This window comes from Hyposmocoma kahamanoa, unplaced genomic scaffold (genome assembly GCF_003589595.1).
Source record: "Hyposmocoma kahamanoa isolate Upper Pololo Valley unplaced genomic scaffold, ASM358959v1 181, whole genome shotgun sequence".
Taxonomy (NCBI): domain Eukaryota; kingdom Metazoa; phylum Arthropoda; class Insecta; order Lepidoptera; family Cosmopterigidae; genus Hyposmocoma; species Hyposmocoma kahamanoa.
In genome coordinates this window covers 1,267,570-1,283,257 of record NW_020653712.1, presented here as the reverse complement: position 1 = coordinate 1,283,257, position 15,688 = coordinate 1,267,570, and the positions used below count along the sequence as shown (strand labels likewise).

The 15,688-nt window shown below is 35.8% G+C and overlaps 1 protein-coding gene across 1 annotated transcript in view; it reads right to left on the bottom strand.

Moving 5' to 3' along the window:
• LOC113226059 (ATP-citrate synthase) overlaps window positions 1-15,449 on the bottom strand; it is a 107,548-nt gene extending 92,099 nt beyond the window's left edge. Inside the window, exon 1 of the mRNA XM_026458572.1 lies at window positions 15,340-15,449. The gene's annotated coding sequence lies outside the window, so the exon portion shown is untranslated. The remainder of the gene's footprint in view (window positions 1-15,339) is intronic.
• Window positions 15,450-15,688: the final 239 nt, after the last annotated feature.

Here is a 15,688-nt window from a genome sequence, read left to right as displayed (position 1 = left end):
TTGTTGGTCCCTTTACTTGGTATCATAAAAGAAGCAGATTCCCTTGATAATAATGAGTAAGAAACAATAGGGGTTGCACTTTGTTAATAAAATTTGTGCACCTTTATCATTTACATATTATACAATATTTATAGAAAATGTGATTGATCAAGACAGATTCATAGTTAAACAGGCCACCATGGGTTTTCATTATCCAAGTACCTACGGAGAAGATAATATAATAACCTTTAGCTTGACGTCGAGTTACGGACACTAGCCCGTTACACCAAGTACCAAGTACCAAGTAATCTTTAGTCATTGACTTACAATTATATGGACGACGGGTCCGCGCTAAAAAATGTCCGAACTCGTAAGGCGTTAAAATCGTATACAGAGCGTCATTCACGCTTTAGTCTTCGTTTGTTTCTTCTGACAGCGAAGCAAGCAAAATTAGACAGTACTGCGATGACATTAATTTAAATTCAACGTTTTAGCTTTTTCATATTCCTTTACATGTCACTACGTTTAAATAGGTTGACTTGGGACATTTTTTTCGTGGTTTTTATATTAGACCCGTCGTCCATTTATTTGTAAGTCAATGCCTTTAGTGCAAAATTTTAGTTAGTCATGTCCTAACATTGAACTAAATGACAACTTTGGCTTTTACAACGGAACTTGACTGTTAACTAAAGACCTGTCCGCAAAACTTTTAATTGTTTCAACATAGAAGACACCATATCAAGTGTAAACAAGATGTAAAATTAAATGTCAAAACCTAATTCGTGCTATTGTAAACAATCTCACCTTCCACTCAAATTCAAGCTATGACGTTTTGACGACCTCCATGGTCCAGTGGCTTGCACACCGATTTTCATGTCGCCATCTCCGAGGTTCCGAATTCGATCCCCGGCCGGTCAAATGTAGCAAAACTTACTTTTCTATGTTGTCCCGGGTTTAGGTGCTTGTGCTTCAATTACTTACTTAAAGATTTGTAGGGCTGGCACAACAGGGCGCGACTTGCGCAACTGCGACATAGAACGCGTGATTTCTATGCGAGAATAGCAGTATCTCGCACTTTATGTCGCTCCGCTCAAGTGGCGCCTTATCGTGCTAGCCTTACAGAGCAACGTGTGTGATGTTGCCTAAGAATGCGTATAGATCTGACGAATGGGCCGTGAACGTGATGCATGCGCGCCATTATCCGTGATCCATGATTCTTTCATGGGCCATGATCTTTAGATTTCTAATATTTTTAAACATCCAAAAATCACATCTCAATGACAGTGCTTCCTCTTGCCTTGTTTTTTTTGTCTCAGTTATTGATTATTATTTATTTTATTTATGACTTGGCTATAGAACCATCTTTAGATGGAAAATACAATAACATAATAAAAAGGAGGTGGAACAGAGTCACGAGCGCAGAACAACTGTTTCTTTTGGCCATGGACAGGGATTATACTGGATATTATTTTTCGGTTGTTCGATAAATCAGATGGACATAGAAATAATCTGTTCAGCTTCCTAAGGTTCAATAAACCAGAAGATTTACACTTAGAATTTTATTGAAGAAAAGAACCCCATGTTTCAGGTTAGGTTTTTAGTTTAATTTGAATTTATTTTTATTAATAGGAAATGAAACTATTTTTCCGGATTTAAATCGCGTATATTTGTTTTTTCAAACAAACCGACGTTTCGGGCCCTTTACAGGTCCCATGGTCACGGTTGACTGACAGTCAATATACTAATAAGTAAATAATATATACGCGATTTAAATCCGGAAAAATAGTTTCATTTCCTATGTGTAACAATCGCGAAAACCTAAGAACTCGTTATTTTTATTAATTTTTTTATTTGAAATATATTTTGCATGTTAAATTGAGGCTATTTTATTTATTTTGTTGGACAGCATTGGTGCCGCCTGTTTAATTGAGCAGCAAGTAGAAAAGAGTGGCTATACCTCTGAAACTTTACTTTTGCAGCTGTCACGGTAGTATTTATACAGCTGCATATTTACATAGTTATATACTCTTGCAAATCTACATATGTATACCTGGGTTCTTTTTGTCAAAAATTATGGTTTATAGTACTTATTGATTTGATATATAATGTTCCGTTTTTGTCTTGAAATAAAAAGAGAAACCCGAAAATCTGTACGCAGATTGGAACTTTTCGTTGTCCTTACGAGTGTCGGGTCATGGAAAAATGTCAATTTTGAAAAGTCATATTTTTCAGAAAAATTTTCCCACGTTGGATGTTGACACCTGTCAAAAGTTTAAGTTACTGAACGAAAACGGTGGAGTCATTAAAAATATTTTTTTCGCTTTAAATCTCGTTTTCCTTTAAATGTATACAAGTTTATTTTATATTCACGCTAAATAAAACTTCAAAAGATATTTCGAAACATAATATGAGCTTTCGTAATTATATTTTTCCAATATTAATTACCCAACAGTATATTCCAATCATAAATGTAAGGTTTTTGCAGGGAAATAAATTTGTTTTATGTTTTTATGATAGAACCAATTAGTGAATGATATTGATAACCCAGAAACACAAATCGTGTTACATGCTGCAATTGAGCACTGTCTTTTTTCTGGGTCGGTGGAAAACACAAGTACAATGTCGGTACATAGTAAACTAATACGTTTGTATAATTAATTCGGTTGGCCTATACGTCAAACTGAGGTCAAAAGGTCAACACATGTTACGAGTGAACGAATGTAATAAGTGTTAAGAAATTGTTAAACAAAAAAACTTTAGGAAATTAAAGTATCTTTCCGGATTTAATAATAATAATAATAATATATTTATTTCAGACAACTATTTAGTCCACATGTGTTAGTAACAATTTTATTCTTAAAAATTATGTTAGTAGGCACTAAATCTAAACATTATTAAATTAAAATTAAAATAAAAACATGAACATTTGAGGCAATTAAAAACGAGGCGAAAAAAGTTGCCGCATAAAGGGAGAGTCAATTCTCCTGGCAATGGTTTTCAGTATTGGGTCGGAGCTGGCTCGCAGTCTGCAGAGCAGTGAGGCCGACTTTTTGCGCATAATGGCATAAAAGTCATCAGTGCGAGTCTGTGCAAACATGCCTGACGCGCTGCAGAACCGCGGCAGCCCCAGCAACATACGAAAACCATTGTTATATTGTACTCGCAGGGCGCTGATGGCTCTGTGCGTATAGTTGGTCCAAAGGCTGCACGTGTAAAAAACTTGGCAGTATGATTTTAAATCGCGTATATTTGTTTTTTCAAACAAATCGACGTTTCGGGCCCTTTACAGATCCCATGGTCACGGTTTCATCCAGAAAAATAGTTTCATTTTCTATGTGTAACAATCGCGAAAACCTATGACCTCGATACAAAAAACTATATACAAAACTTTATTATGCAACTTCTGCGTACTTTGATTAGGCTTATTGTCTTTAATATTATTTTTAGAAGCAGAAGAGCTCTCTGTGAAACATTTTATCCTGTGTTGTACTGCCACCTTACCTATTTCTGCCGCTAAGCAGTAATATGGTCATTGCTGCGTTCCGGTATTAAAAAGTAAGGGTGCTGGTGAAATTACAGGCACATGGGACTTGTCAACATTGGGACTTGTCAATAATTTATACATTTTAGGACACATCATGTCACATCGTCGTTACAATTTGCTGGTCGATAGTGGAAGACACGTGTGGGCAGTTTCTTTACTACGTTTATGAGAAATACTCCGCTTTCAGAAGCTAAGTCAAACACGTGCCGTGTTACTACACAATTATGATAGAAGTAGTATATGCTTCAACAACTTACAAAAAGCTCTGTGTTAACAAAACCAGATCAAATGTGACCCATCAATATGCATTCATCGAAAGAACCAAATTTGACCTGCAGACAACTTTACCTCTCCTGCGTATACCCACTGAGATATTTTACAAAAGACAGTTTTGGGTTTACAATTTGGGCATCCATTCAGGAAGCAACGACCATGCCTATCGGAATGGGACTTGTCAATGTCTCAGGGCGTCGGGCGCGGTGGCAGTGTTTCTCGGATCTTTGCGATTCAATTGTCTATACAACCTCAAATGAGTTTGCTCCTCATAACAGTGAAAGTGTTAAATATATCACTTTGGAAAGAATATATCGCACTGTTATTACAATAATATCGCACTGTTATTACAATAATATCGCACTGTTATTACAATAATGTAATATGGACTTTTTCAGAATCGATGAAAAACGAATTACTTCCCGCAAAAAATCATTAAAATTTATGTATACGTTAAAGTTTATTACAGACACTTAAACAATTTTTTGAACAAGGATTATTTTGACCAGAACTAGCGCGCATAAAGTGTGTCTCATTTTGAGTTAAGTATCTTTTGATTGTATCTTACAATATTCCAACGACGGTTTTTTTGACGTGTAGAGAATCAAATTTTACGTTCAGTAATGATACAATATTAAATTTCACATATTTTGAGTTACAACACTATTGTAATAGCAGTGCGATACATTACAATTTAGGATATACACTGATAACTATACCATTACTATATTTTAAAAAAATCATAGGTATATGTAAGGTACCTATTGAATACTACGGTTTTCTGTAAAATTTTGAGGAAAGTTTGTGTTTTTTTTTCCATTGTGTAAATTTTTAGCTATCGTGTATTCCTCAAACTGATTAATTCAACACTTTGGCTGTTATGCGGAACCAACCAAAACCATTTGAGGTAGTATAGACTCTCCAGAGGCAGTGGGTTGTACATGTCTGCGGGAGGGCTGATGTTCGACTCGTTCTATACTACAAGCTATATTTCTAGTATAGAACAAGTCCATCTATAGTAACCGTAATGAAGTATTTTATGTGTATGACCTGGTAACTTTATGTAAAATTATAATGAACGTCGGTTCGAATCCGACCGGATCGAAGGAATTTTTTCTGAGTGTTTTTTCTGAGTGTTCGATCTTTGTATTAATAATTATAACAAACTAGTGGAGTAATTTCACAAAAAATAATTGAATATCAATTCAATAAAAATTTAATTATAATGAACTTTTTGAAAATGGTTCTAAATATTACAAATTACAAATTTATTACAAATTTCCTACGATAATAATACCAATATCTAGACTATAAAAAGATGACAGCTAATAACATGACATCAAATTAAAGAGTGACAGCAGTAATACGACGTATGAAACTAACGAATATATGTATATATTGTATTTGACCGGTTAAACAAGTGACAGCTGAGTTTGTTTACATTTATGCCCTAAAATCCCCCGTCTCGCTAATATCAACTTTCTCCTAACGTTAGTCCAATCTCCCTGTGTGTATGGGTCGAAACACAAAACTGGGAATCGAATGTGAATTCGCAACGCGGAAAAATGCAACGCGACTTGGTTCTGTAACGCATCTCACTGGCACGGTCCGGGTAACAATTCCTTCGACCATCGTCAACGGTATGGTTGAAACTAGTTAGCGACATGGGTCGTGAAAAGAGTGTTGCATTGCTGTTATTGATAAGAAACTATAGGAAAAAAAAACACAAAGAAGATTAACATCATCAAAATTCTTGCGATGCTTCACGCGAGCTCGTAGATTTGTTTTGTATGTCGACCTTTAGTCCTGTGTAAATTTATTGATAAAACAATTATTTCTGTAAAAGTCTGTATAACTTCTCTGTTATTGTAGATTCTCCTCTCAGTGATTTCTCTCGAAATTCACCTGTCAAATTTTGAGCAAAAATCGGGTGTGTTCCTTGACTCAACATTGGCGGAATCAACGATTGTATCGATGAAGTGGATAACATTATACAGAAGAAGTTATTAAATAATTATACAGGGTTTTCCAATAAGGATATAACAATTTTGTATTTCAATAAAACACGGTGTAATTGAGATATCGTGCTGAAATTTAATCCAGGTGCAGCACACATGTCATTACATTAAATGTCGTTCATATGACCATCGCGAGCACGTTCGACGCGATCTCACAGCTGATCAAACAATCGATCTATTGATGAGAAAATCTCGCGAAATGCGCCAGTCGAATCATTATTGCGATCTAAAGTCGTTGGATTACTTTTTGATGACTTGTTCGCATAGCGTCTGCAACGGTTTGCTGGAAGATGTTGATGTGAAGGAATTTTTTCTTCGCGTTCGATCAGTCTAATAATAATGATTACAAACTAGTGGAGTAATTTGACAAAAATAATTGAATATCATGGTGGTCGAACATCGTGATATTCAGTAAAAAGTAAAAAATTAAATTCACGTAGAGGTCCTGGTTTGATTCCCGGGCCGGGATAAATATTTGTATGGCCTACATTTATTTCTCTCGTGAGTTTGGGTGTAATTTGTGGTTGCCTATATATTTTTTTTTATAATACCAAGTGACGGAACGAACAAGTCTTGCGCCTGATGGTAAGCTACACGCCTGTCTATAACAGTTGCAGTGCCACACAGAGCCTTAAATCGCAAAGTCTGAGGGGCACTGCTACTGCGCCCGTCACCCTGAGACATAAGTTGACAAGTCCCATGTGCCTGTAATTTCACCTTACCCTTCAAAACCGGAACACAGTAATGCAGACATTACTGTTTCGCGGCAGAAATAGGTAACGTGGCAGTACTACCCTGAACAAACTCTTTCACAAGGAATTCTACTGCTACTCAAGTGTCCGTAGCACCCTTGATACAAGGTTTTCCAAGTGCAGGGTTATAACTTATAAGTGTGTGCGTTATTATAGATCCGCTACAAAGATTCGACTCGTTCTCCCAAATTGGCTACCACCGCTCTTAAAACATTAACTCTGAATTTAAACACCGAAACCTCTCAATATTTACTTATCTTCGTTCAAGATCGTTATCGGTCGATAAAGTAACTGATGAAGGAGCTGAATGATAAGGTGTCAATTTATTAAAAAATATATGAATCGGAAATGAAACTATTTTTCCAGATTTAAATCGCGTATATTTGTTTTTTTTCAAACAAACCGACGACCGACCTAAGAACTCGAAATACATCAATCTTTTTTCGAGTTATATAACACTCTTTCATTTCCACAGAGCTAGTTTTGCCACCAAGCAGTGAAGTGAGCGTTACTGCGTTCCGGTTTTGTAGAGTTAGCGCCTTTTCGCACTGCATCCCGTTCGTATTGTTCCGAATCCGAGACTACACAAACCTAGAGACCCACTTCGGATGTCGCTTGTGTAAGTAAGTTTAATTCCAATCAGAGAAAATACAAATATCGCTTACACATCTAGAGCTAAAATGATCCCTGTGATTTATCGGACTGTCATTTCTTGAATTCGGAACTGCAGGTCAATTCAGAACCTTACGATAACTCAGTTGTCGACCGATTCGATAAGATATCGTACCCGAATCGAACGTCAAACCGTTTGTATTCGAAACCGAACCGAAATGACGTCACACCCGTACGATTACTCGAACTTCTCGACCGGCAAAGGCTACAAACGTTATTCAGAACACAGTTATCGAATGAAAGTTGCCGAACGTATTATTGTTTACAAAGAAAGAATGTAATGTGGAAATCTTTTATTATTTTAAATAAAATCTTTATTTTGTTCAATTTTTTCATTTATTTTAATGTGAGACTAATGCATTGTGTGAGATTAATGGAAACTTTAATGGAATTTAATGTAATTGCTTGCTTCAGTAGTGACAGCCTTTTCTAGTTCTAGTTCCTCTTTATTAATTTCTCGGAAGAGCAGTATTTCATGCATTCAATTCTTGTAATGACTCCTAACAAGTGCAGTATTTTATATATATTCAATTCATGTAATAATTCCTAACTAGAGCAGTATCGGCGGGTAACCGATGGATGCACGTCGCGTCCGATCGGCTGGCCTGGAAATCTTTGGGGGAAGCCTATGTTCAGCAGTGGACGTCTTCCGGCTGATATGATGACGATGATGAAGTGCTGTATTTCATATACATTCAATTCATGTAATAATCCCTGACAAGTGTATAATTTTAAATACAGTCATGTAATAGTTCCTATTAGTAATTTTTCTACTTGTTTTTAGTTAATATGTAAGTTACATTTTTATAATAGGAAATGAACTATTTTTCCGGATTTAAATCGCGTATATTTGTTTTTTCAAACAAACCGACGTTTCGCATTACTGCGTTCCAGTTTTGAAAAGTAAGGGTGTTGGTGAAATTACAGGCACATGGGACTTGTCAACTATAATTGTCTCAGGGTGACGGGCGCAGTGGTAGTGCCCCTCAGATCTTTGCGATTTAAAGCTCTGAGTGGCACTGCAACTGTTAGGGACAGGCGTGTTGCTTAACATCACGCGCGCGACTTGTTCGTCCCGTCACTTGATGTTATAAAAAAAAAACTTTTATATAATAAGTTATATTATGAGGCAACACACGTAACGGACGTAAGACCTAGCTATATATAGTACAGGGAACCCTTGTTCGCGAGTTAGGCACATGTTTTTCTGTATTTTGCAATAAAGGTATTGAGTTATGTTTTTTTTTTAATAATAATAATCGTTTATTTTCTCCCATCATGTACATAATATAGGTTGAAGTGATACAGATAAAAGCGAAAGGATGGGAGACAGGAGCTCAAACTAGGATAGACCTGTGCTATGAGTCTCCTGAACTCCAAACACCCGAATACACATACTTGTTTTGAATCGAAAATGACGTAAGGCACAGAGATAACAAAATAAATAATAAAAGAATAAACAAAAATCGTTCAAAACTACAATACAAAACAAAAATTACATAGATGAGTGGGTAGGTTTTATGTGTGTGTGAGTAAGTGTGTGTAAGTGTGTGTGCATGCATGTCTTTGTACAGCAGGAGACACTAGTAAATCTTCTGTCTTCTCGTAGTTCAGTTTTTGAAGCCAGCTCGAAACAACCCATTTGCATTCTCTTTGTGTTTTTGAGTAGATATGACAGAATTTGTTGGCCCTATTATAGAGTCTACCACCCAAGTATATAAATATACGTTCGAGTTCTTAGGTTTTCGCAATTGTTACACGTAGACAATGAAACTATTTTTCAAGGATTTAAATCGCGTATATATGTTTTTTCACAGTCATCAATGACTGTACCACCTCAGTCAACTGTAACCATGGGACCTGTAAAGAACCCGAAACGTTGGTTTGTTTGAAAAAACAAATATGCGCGATTTAAATCCGGAAAAATAGTTTCATTGCCTTTACATATGAGTTATCAATTAAAAAATACATTACGTATTTCAGCCAGCGTACGGTAATACAAATAATTGATAATATACCTAATAAAATAAACAAACACAGGAAAATAATAACGCTATGTAATAAGGAAATAAATAGTATAGTAATTAAAACGAATTTGTAATAATGCTTTAAAAGCATGGGTTTCTGCTACCTTTGGCATGAAAAATCTTAGCAAATCTGTATATTTCACCGGTGCGGGGTTATGAGTGTGTATGCGTTGTAAAAGAAATTATTGAATTAACGAGCCATCACTGCCATTTCACTAACACTCTGAGGGTCGTATTCCAGAACTCTACTCAATGCTCAAGTCAGGATTTGAGCAGACTTGAGTATGATTTCAAGCACTGGAAATACGACCCTAACGGCAGGGACTTGAGTATGATTTCGAGTGCTTTAAACCATACTCAAATCCTGACATGAGCATTGAGTAGAGTTCTGGAATACGACCCTTAGACTCAACTGCCATTGCAACTAGATTTTAGTAGAATAACAAATATTATCAAGCAGTAATGTGAGCATTACTGCGTTCCGGTTTTGACGGTAAGAGTGCTAATGAAATTATAGACACATGGAACTTGTCAACTTATGTCTCACGGTGATCGGTGCAGTGGCAGCGCCTGACGACAGATAGTCGTGCAGTTTAAAGTGTCGTGACTTATACATTTGATTTAATGAAGTTGTTCACATATTGTACAACACAATTACCTGTCGTTCGCGACTTTTTTACGTTAAGACGACAGACTGTCCTGATAATGGGAAGAGCTAGAACGACTGTCGTCTGACGATAAATAAAACGTCACGACAGATAATCAAACGATTCTGTCGTGCAAACGACAAGGTGGCTGTCGTGAACCGATAAATTGTAGTCACGGTCTAGTGGGAACAGCTAGACACGACAGTCCTTCAACGATAAAATAAACGTCCACGACACAGTCACGACAGATAGTCGTGATATGGGCACATGCTAGATATGAGTTATCCAACGATAAATAAAACGTCACGATATAAAATTAAAAATTACTTTGGTTTTAAAATTTGAGTCCGATCCGAAGCCCTCGGAATGTACGAAAGGCACAAGCAACAAATCGTCGCCTTACTTTATCAAAGTTGCTGTTCAAGTAGTTTTTATGTAATTGTATACAGTCCACTTCCTAAGTTTCAATAAATTAGAACAAAAAGAAAACGAAGCTTTACGTTGGTAATTTTATTAAACAAAAGAAGGATACCGAAGGTAAATCCGGTCTGTTGAGAAGGATTCCAGTTATTCCATTCCAATACGACGAAGTCAAGTAATACAAAATTACAATTGTTTCAAAAGATCATCGACACCGTGAATTCATTATCCAATAAAAGTTTTTGTCGGATATTAAACGGTATTGTGTAAGAGTTACGTAAACATAGAAATTATGTCATTCACATGTCCCCATTTGTTATGTACAGCTGATACGATACAGCAGTGTCAAGGCAAGCTATCAGAACAAAGACGATTTGTTTGATATCAAATATAACAAAGTAAAACGTGTTAACCTTCAAACAAAAGCTAGCCTCAATGCCCGATCAATATTGCAACTTTTTTATTAAAAAAACCGACCTCAAAAATTCGTGGATTTTTTTAATAATATCAAGTGATGGGACCATTGACTTACAAATAAATGGACGACGACGGGTCTAATACAAAAACCACGAAAAAAATGTCCCAAGTCAACCTATTTAAACATTTAAAGGAATATGAAAAATCTAAAACGTTGAATTTAAATTGTAATGTCATCGCAGTACCTACTGTCTAATTTTGCTTGCTTCGCTGTCAGTCGAACAAACGAAGACTAAAGCGTGAATGACGCTCTGTATACGATTTTAACGCCCTATACGTTCGGACACCTTTTAGCGCGGACCCGACGTCCATATGGTAAGCTACACCCTGTCTAAGGCAAGGTAAGGTAAGGTAAGCTACGCTTTAAGTCGCAAAGATCTGACGGGCAATGCCACTGCGCCCGTCACCCTGAGACAGAAGTTGACAGTCTCATGTGCCTGTAATTTCACCAGCACCCTTACCCTTCAAAACCGGAACACAGTAATGCTGACATTACTGCTTGGCGGCAGAAATAGGTAAGGTGGCGGTACTTCCCTGGACGAACTCTTTCACAAGGAGCTCTTCTACTGTTACTAAAATTACATTTATTGCCTCTATTACATCTATTTGGCAAGTTATATAGAAATCAGTTACCGGAACGTGCGCGAAACAAGATTCATCCTCTAGTTTGCCACAGAGGTGGAATATTTTCTTAAACTTTCACTTTCCAACAAAAATAATCATCAAAATCGGTTCACAAATAGAGTAATCACGTAACGTACATGAATTAAGAACCTCCTTTTTTGAATTCGGTTAAAAATATTTTGCAACTTACGAGGTTTAAAACGCCGGTTTAAAAAGTCGTCACCACTGGCTTTGTTCCCACTGGCGACAAATGGGGAAAAAAATCCTATATGTTTGTTACCAGGTGGCGACAAACGAGATAAAAAAAATTCTCAGCTGTTGCCAGTGGTGATTTCCACTGGCGACAAATGGGATAAAAATTCCATATTGTCGCCTTAAAGCACAAAGTTACTGGTATGCAAAAAATGGATTGTGTATACATATTTTGCGGAATAATTTCATATCACATTTCCTTCATATTCACATACTGGCTTTTACCTATTCTTAAAGTAACGCATTCAAAATAACACCCTTGATAAGAAATTTTAAATAAATAGAAGTGAAAGTAAAGCATCGCATAAGGCATATGTTACTAGGTGGTGACAAATGGGACAAAAAGATCTGTTGTTGCGACTTAGCCACAAATGAAATTTAAAATATCCCAGTAGATGCCAGTGGTAGTGAGGCAAGGTAGAATAAATGCATTCTACATTCTGTGGGACATTTTGTTCTAAACAGTTTTTGAGTATATATAAAAGAGTATTGTCCGCACATTCAAATCTGCAATGAATTAACGGTAATTTAAGTTCCGTTCAACTAGGATATGGTGAAACAGTAATTAAGCGTGCTCCACATTAACCAATTGGTAATTAACTAACTATTGTTAGAAATCGTGTATTTCACATTGTTATCAATTGTGACCGGACGGCCAAGTCATGCGACTGGTGGTAAGCGACTCGCCTGTAAAGTTAAGAAAATAAGGACCATGAAGTACTGGCACCTTACCTACTGACGGTGATGAGAGCATTATTGTGTTCGGGTTTTGAAAGGTAAGGGTGCTGGTGAAATTACAGGCGCATGGAATTATCAACTTGGGCCATGAGCGCAGTAGCAGTGCCACTCAGATCTTTGCGATTTAAAGATCTGAGTGGCACTGCAACTGTTATGGACAGGCGTGTCGCTTATCACCGGACCCACGACTTGTTCTACCCATCACTTTGTACTATAAAAAAACCGCCGTGGTCGAGTGGCTTGAACACCGGTTTCCATGGCGTCAATCGTCATCGGCTCAATGTAAAAACTAATTTTTTTATATTGTCTCGGATCTGGATGTTTGTGGTACTGTCGTTGTTTCTGAATTCCATAACACAAGTGCTTTAGCTACTTACTTTGGGATCAGAGCAATGTATGTGATGCCCTCTAATACTATCCTATTATTATTATATTCTATAGCCCCGGAAAATAAAATAAATAAAAATAAATTGGACAAATGAAGCGAAGTATTTGTAACCGCGTCAATATAGCTGATGTCAAACACCGTCGTGTAAACAACTCTGCAATATGTGAGTATGTCGTGGATAAACCTACACATTCAATGAAGTTTGACAAACTCCAGGTCCTTGCAAAAGAAGTTCGTTATCTACCCAGGATGCTGCGAGAGGCCATTGAAATTAAAAAACATCCCAATTTCAACAGGGAAGATGGTTTCTCCGTACCACCAGTTTGGGATACAGTATTTCCTCTGATCAAAAATCCAAACAGACGTAAAACTGCTGTACAGATTAATATGTTTTAATTTACTCTAACTTCCATTATTAATTAATAATAAATTTACTTAACAAAAAACTCATATTGTAAAAATAAAATAATTTGTAAAACAGATGTAGCGTAAATTGGAATATTTCTTTGTAAAATTAAAAATAAGGTATTTAATTAATAACTTTTGTAACTATAGTGAAAAAATAGGGTGGTTTACATTAATATTAGACATAACTGGTTGAAGACTGTACCACCTCAGTCAACCGTGACCATGGGACCTGTAAAGGGCCCGAAACGTTGGTTTGTTTAAAAAAAAAACAAGTATACGCGATTTAAATCCGGAAAAATAGTTCCATTTCTTAAAAATAAAAATTATTTCCACAAACAAATTAAGTCCATGGAAAGAAGGAGTCAGAATAGGAAACATCACGTTATTTAAATAGAAGTAATAATTGTGGTTTACTATCGGTAAGGTATACGTATTTTAATTAGTTCACTTTGACATTATAATTAGAGCGAGAATTACTAAACTAAATGTGTATTGTTGTAATTAAAATATAAAAAAAATAATTAACTGTTTTCAATAAAGTTATGAGGATTAAACCTATACAGGGTTATTTGAAAAACACTAACAACTTCGCAGGACTGTATTGCTAAAATCATAAACAATAACTTTTGTTCTATAACTTTTTACAAAACATAATACATATAATTCGCACTGCTAATACAATAGTGTATTAACTCAAAAAGTTAATTTATTCAGAATAGATGATAAACGAATTACTCTGTTACCGTTAATGATTATTATAATTTATGTATAGGTTGACATTCATTATTATATGTAAATAATTTCCTTGCCAAACAGAAGTCTATTTGAAAATAAAAGTAAAAAATAATTTCATATTTTTGATTAAAGACTGTTTTGTCCAGAAATAACTATTCTGGGTTAAGTAGATATATTTTAAAGGTTTCTTACAATATTCTAATGACTACTGACGTGTAGAGAATCAAGTTTTACATTCAGAAATGGTATAATCTTGTATTTCACATATTTTGAGTTGCAACACTATTGCAATAGCAGTGCGCTATCAAAAAACAAAACTTGACGTCATATATATAACCCATGTGCACTTATGTATTAATTATTATTATTATTATTTTGTATCAAAGTTTCGTTGGTTTGTATTGTACATAACTATTTTTTAATTATTTATTCTTCAATTGTTTATTAGAAATGCATCACCCGTTCTCAGGTTTTTGTAGTAATTAGTGGTTAACGGTGTTGGTGACACAATAATTACATATTTACTGTAAAAAAATTTACTTATAAGTTTTAATTGCGTCCATTGTTTGTTGATCCAAAATAATAAAAAAGATCAATTGATTTTTTTATCATTCCTCACATTTTACTTTCGAACAAAAATAAAACTATACATTGAAATGTTTTTATTTTACTAATATTTGAAACCGGGAATAAACACTAATAGGTATGGCCCTCAGATCTTTGCAATTAAAGCTCTGAGTGGCACTGCAACTGTTATGGACAGGCGCTTACCATCAGGTGCACGACTTGTTCCTCCCGTCACTTGATGTTATAAAAAAAACGTACAACAAAATCTTTTAGTCTATTTTTGGTAAATATATTATGATTATTATAACAAAGATCGAAACACTAAGAAAAACAAATCGAACCAGCACCCACAGGCAATCCGTGTCAGATGGTCTGCCTATTAAACCATTTTTTCTGTGTTTTTTGCCGTACAACTATTTTTTGCGGTAGGGCCATCTGTGAGAAATTTATTTCTTCACTCAGATAGGTGACTTAACAGCTACCATCGCCGATTAGAGACGTCGCTTTAATAACTGTTATTTTTAAGTTTATTCAATGTCACGATGTTCTACTACCATGATATTCAAAAATTTTAAATGTTTCGTAAAAATTCGCGGAGCACAAGTTATTGTTTATGATATTAGCGATATAGTCGCAGGAGATTGATGGTATTTTAGAAATAACCATTTATGAAGAGTTCAGTTACGAAGTTATAACTTTGGCTTACTATCGCACCTTCCAGCGGGGAATTATGTACGCATTTGCATATTATATTATATTGACAGTGGCAACTAATTTAATATTTCTTATACTTAAAACTTGATTAAATAGACACTCACTTAAACGCTGAAGTCTCAGCAGTAATCCAGAGGATATTTAAGAGAAGTTTTTTTTTAATGATAACGAAACACTCGCGATTGCACTGAACAAACGACACATGCACACCGCTCGGCGTCTAGACGGAGACTGACTGAAGGCGTAGTGACGTGCGTGAATTGCCGCGCCCGTCAATCGGCATCGTGGCGTGCGTTCCGTTCTATCACAACGTGTCGTGGCCGTGAACCGTTATCAGGTACGGTTTTGGACAATTGCTATCTTGGTCCACATTGCTTTATGTTCACTTGGTGATAATGGATATCGGCGTATCTTTAGAGCGACAAAACTTTGCAAAAAAACAACTTCGACTGC